At 44.1% G+C, this 5753-nt stretch overlaps 1 non-coding gene across 1 annotated transcript; it reads left to right on the forward strand.

Moving 5' to 3' along the window:
- Positions 1-4546: 4546 nt before the first annotated feature.
- Positions 4547-4620, forward strand: TRNAV-CAC. The gene has a single exon. It is a non-coding gene; the product is annotated as a tRNA-Val (tRNA).
- The last annotated feature ends 1133 nt before the right edge of the window (positions 4621-5753 follow it).

The raw sequence follows: 5753 nt of genomic DNA on the forward strand, positions 1-5753 counted from the left end.
GTGGTTTGATCATATGTTTGAGGGTTTGGTAATCATATGTACGATATTTATGTAACCACACATTTGACAAACTTAATAGTTGTCTTTGTGATCATTTGGAAATGATCAATTCGCAATTAAAAGACAATTTTTCATTGGTTGTATTTAGCCTCCACTTTACTTTGAATTCCTCATGGTTCTATTTTGTGACCAATGAGTTGCTTAGTACTCCCAATACTAGCAAGAATTTAACAATAGAATCGCACCTGTTGGGTGAATCTGATGATTTTAAGAAATTCCATGTTTCTTTACCATCTAAAGGGTAAAGTTGATTTTAGAACTACCAAATTGTAAGTTGCAATAGGTTTGAGGCCTTGAACAACGAATGGATGATCATCCATGATGTTCTCATGGTAGCATGTTTCTCTTAAAGGAAAATATTCAAGGTGAATAAATATTCATCCATTCATGTACTTAGCTTGAGAGAATCAAGTGAAGTTGGTGACATATAAAATAAAATATGTACATACATAGCTATTAAGAGAATAGCCATAAAATATTTTCCTGCAGGTGGAGTTACAGTGGCAATAATACCACGGATGGATACAACGACTGATGTCGTAAATCATCTTACAATAAATAATCTCACCTAAAATGTACTTACTGTATTTGGAAATGTCAGCCATGTGTTGCTTGAAAATGCTAATGCATTTATTTAATTTACTTCTAGGAGTAAGTGGCATCTAAGAATAAATGATTTGTTTGAGAACAATCATGGCCAAGGTGATCCTTAGTGAACCCGGGTGTATCCTTCAATATAACACATGTGATTAAATTATTGCTAATGTTTTGGACTACATTCTTGAGGAAGTGTGTGACTTTAGATTCACTGCCAAAACATATAGACTTGCATGCTTAACACTGGTTAGTCACTATGAAATTATAACCATGATGTCATGTGGAACTTGCGAAAATGTTGAGACACTTAATCATTGTCATAAATTATGGGATCCATCTTGATGGATGGCTAACACTATAATTAGACATAGTGACGTAGGCTCCACTGTCATCTATTTTTCCAATGTAATAGAAGGTAATCATACGTATATGCAAATATTTCTGTAGTTTCCTATTACATATTCAAGCAAAGTGTGCAAGAACAATATTTACTATGAGAGTAAAATATTTTGGTGAAGAACAACAATAAATGCATCGGAGGAGCAAATTCTAGTATGGCTGATGCCATATAGCCATATGTGTTGACCTCAATTTATATAGGATAACACTTTGAAGATAATCACCAATATGGTGTAGATCTCGCAGTAATAGAAAACATAGTCTGACTATTGTGAGTAGATGCTTATAGTTCTATTACCTTATATTATGCTATTTTTAAGAAAATCACTTTGAATGTAGTCATCTGTCAGAATGACATGATGTAGACCTCACAGTAATAGTGGATAATCTGCAAAATTATGCAGTAGATGCCAGCATTACCTTATGATATCTTGTGGTAGTCACATCTAATATTAATATTTGGAAGAGCACTTTGAAGGTAATCATCTCGTTAAAATGATAAGATGTAGACCTCACAGTAATGATGAATAATCTATGTATTGTGCAGTAGATGTCATCAATACCTTGTGATTCACAAATAAAAATTTAGGCTATATACACATTAATATTTGGAAGAGCACGTTGAAGATAGTCATCTTGCCAAAATGAAAAAAATATAGATCTTACAGTACTGATGGATAATATCCAAACTTAATGTATAGTCGTTCTAAATTATTATTTACAATGATTGCTGAGGCAAACATGTAGAATATGGCACAATATCGCCTCTAGTATGTAGTATTCTGTAATTTGATGAAATTGCAATGTATGAACACTTGAACAGTAATAATATGCTTAGAGGGTCTAAGTCGCATAGTTACAATTAGCATGAGGGCTTCTATGCAAGTAGTACTAAGGCTCAATGCCTAATTTGTCAATAAAAGAGAGTACAAGTGCTAGATTGTTAAATAGCCGAAGAGATAAGGTCTTCTATTGATTCTGCGTACAGCCATGAATCCATCGATTGGGTTTGCTTTGCCTGTACACAGTCATGACATCATCGTCGTGAGGAATTAGAGGTCAAGGCCGCGTTACCAATCGAAGGTCGTTGTCCTGCGCCGTGGGAGTGCCTCCACATCGTGGGACGGATGCTGGCTGCTGCCATCTCTGCCGGCCGCCGCGCCGTGAGTGGGCGTGGTCGTTGGCCACCACTTCCTTTGGCTGCCATTACCAATTTTGTAGGGAGGAGACATGGGGTGTCGTCCCAAAGTTCAGGATGACCGCGCCGAGCAAATGGCCGCCAGCGTGCCAGTGTCGAGGCTGATGGCCGCGGGCGTACCAAAGGGGATGGACAAGCAATGCACGCCGGTCTTTCCCTTCTCATACGCGGACTGCGAGGGGAAAGAGAAGAGGAGGGCACGGACACTGATGCACCACTGTGCTCTGCGTACCTCCCCGTCGCACCAGAAGGCATCGTCGCGTCGTGCGCCGAATGTCGTCCGCTGCCGCCATGAGCCGTCTTGGTGGACGCCATCCGTTTAGCGAGAAGCCTGGACGGGACCGACGGCCTCGCGCGCCGCCACATCACTAGGATGCAGTCCGACGGGTAGCGCTGCGATGCAATTGAGCGAGATAAAACGCGCCATCGCTCTCCGGCTGATGCCAGTGACGGCGTCGTGTTTTCCTCCGCCGGCGGTGCCGGTCTTATTGTTGCCTAATCGCTCAAGGTTAAGGCAAAGGGCTGATAACGTGTTAGAGTAAAACGAGATTGAATGAAAGTGAATGGACGATCAGTCCTGATTTTTATTGATTCTCAAGTATATATACATCTGGAAGAGGTGTGAAGCAGAGGTGTCTGTTCGGAGGCATCCCTCGAGAACAGGTGTCTGTTGACAATAGAGAGAGAGAGAGGAGACACGACTGTTCGGGGTTGGACACATCCCTTGGCTAATTAATCTACTAATTAATTTCTAACAAAGGCGTTCGCTCAAGCTCCGCCGCAAGGTCACTCTCACATTCTCATATGTTCCGAAAGCCCATTTTTCTATGAAACTCCTTGATGGGGGGATAACCTGGAGTAGGCCAAAGGCAAGAACTCCACGAACCATACATGGCGACCGGCTCCTCCTCGGGGGCCGGCTGCACGGTCGAGCCGACTCGGGCGACACTACTCGCCCATTCGATGGACTGCCCCCCCCCCTCGCCGCCGCCGCCAGCCGACGGGTCAGCTTCGATCGCATCACCCTGACAAACTACGTCAGGGGCATCGGCACCAAGGGTACAACTACAACACTTCGGGTACCTTCGACCTAACCGCGCAAGGCTATAGTGGAGGGGGCGTATAACTCACCGTCGCCAACGACAACCAGCCAACACGGCACAGTGACGAACACGCCCTCGTCCATTCCATTACCTGCACCGGCATGTGCAACAGTGCAACCGGCCGCACGATGACCGAAGCCGGCTGCGCAAGGCGATGCGCTTAGTGCGACGCATGCCACGACATAGCAAGCACGCACCAATTGCGAGGCTCGGCCGGCGGGCCTCGGCTCTAGGCAGGACCCAACAGTCGGCGGGCCCCCACTTGTGACAAGACTTCTCCAGCCGGTGGGGCCCCTGGCTGGCTCCAGAAGCTGCCAGCCGGGTCCCACCTAGTACCTTCTATTCCTATTGTAAGCCAGGGTGTTGGCCTATAAAACCACCTAGCCCAACCCCATGCAAAGGGTCGGCCGAACACACACACTCGCATAGGAGGGGAAAAGACAGCACTGAGCCCCTTCTTCCTCCTCCCGCATACAGCTCAAGGAGCATGTGGTATCCCCAGGCGAATCATCAAGCAACTTAAGCAGGACTAGGGGTGTTACCTCCCAAAGAGGCCCCGAACCTGGGTACTTTGTGTGTCTCGCATTGCTCGTACCCAATCCCGTTTTCGGATCCCGACGGCGTCCTTTCGGTCCCAACCATGTATGATTAGCCTCATCATGGCATCTGTTTGGAGAAAACGACGACAGTGCTTGCCGATTGTTTAAAAAGTTTACTCTTCGGCCTTGTAGTTGATCATTCTCCACTTTTTGTGATGATTGTCTAACATCAATATCATGGCATAAAGTTTCTCTTTTGACGACTTTAGTCGTGCTTATCGTATGTCGGATGTAGTGGCTTGTATTTTGGCTTGTTTGGCGTGAGTTATCTACCCCAACTCCGTATTATTCTCCACATTCATGAGGCCAGCCGATCTCAGTGACACCGAAATCAATTTCTTGTACCATGGTCCCCTTGTCAAAATTTGTGTTCCTTGGAGGGAACTACACCGAAGGAAATTAATGTTTACCTGCAAAAAAAAACTACACCAAAGGAAAACATGCAATTATAATGAGCTAATGAACAGATGAAAAGGTACCTTGGTAGGTTGGGGGCGCTTTTACAAAGAAACAGATGGTGTAGTGACTTTCTGCAGCAGATTGTAGCACGTAAAGGATATATAAACTGTTTCCACAGCTGATATTAGCATGTCTGGGTGGTGTAGTTGGTTATCACGTTAGTCTCACACACTAAAGGTCCCCAGTTCGAACCTGGGCTTAGACATATCTTTTTGTTGTCGTTTCTTTTTCAGCTTAGACATATTTTTTTTGTTGTTGTTTCTTTTTCAGCTTAGACATATTTTTTTTGTTGTTGTTTCTTTTTCAGCTTAGACATATTTTTTTTGTTGTTGTTTCTTTTTCAGCTTAGACATATTTTTTTTGTTGTTGTTTCTTTTTCATTTACTATACATACGTTCAGGTGATTTTTGCAACTCAACTTTTTTCCTTCACACGTCTTCATTTATTATCTTACCAAATATGCTGAGCGTTTTCACACACAAAAATATGGTGAGCGTAACACCTTCAGACCAACTTGCTCATGAGAGCACAGTGTGGAAGGAAAACCATTACAATCGGGCCAGCGATGGGGGTCCTGGATTGCCCGTCTGTTATTCAGAGAGTTACTCCTACGGTTAATCATGCTCCCCAAGATCATGGCCTTGTGAGCGGTGTAGCTGAAGTGTTTATTGCTTGGTTTAGTATTACTTAAGAGTGAGCAAAATAGGTGTGTGTGTGTGTGTGTTCTCCCGACTTTGTAGCTAGCCTGTTTCTTGCTTTACCCTACAACATAGCCGACGCACAAAAGCAGCAGAAGTAGGAACCAATGGCCGTTTGGGAAGTGAAAGCTGGCAAAAGAAATGGATAAGACTCAAGCACGCTGCTGACTTGGGTTTCATGGTCAAATGTTAGTATCTCTTGTTGGCTTTTGGACCCTCAAAGTCCTCCCGGAGCTTCACGTACACTAGCAAGCAAGTTAGCAGGCAGGTGGATGGATCCTATAGCTAGCTTGTGGTTGACTGAACGAGTTGATCGTCTCGATGACGGAACGTAGCGAATCAAACAAAACGAAACTGGTATTTGGTGGTGCGTATTGCTTCCACCGATTTCATACTTTAGCTTGGTATATAAAGACATACAACGTCGTCGCGTCCAACACGTTGCCGAGTCGGCAACCAACACAACGCGACCCAGGCTCGTTTACAACTTGTACAAGACACTGGTTTGGACTCAAACTCGGATATGCATGTAACGTTGTCTAGGACACTTTGATCTAGCTACCTAATCTTACTATAGACTACAACTAGGTTAATTACTACATTCACCTCCTTAACCTGGTTGTTTTGTCTTCATTGCTTG

This window comes from Hordeum vulgare, chromosome 1H, assembly GCF_904849725.1.
Source record: "Hordeum vulgare subsp. vulgare chromosome 1H, MorexV3_pseudomolecules_assembly, whole genome shotgun sequence".
Lineage (NCBI taxonomy): Eukaryota > Viridiplantae > Streptophyta > Magnoliopsida > Poales > Poaceae > Hordeum > Hordeum vulgare.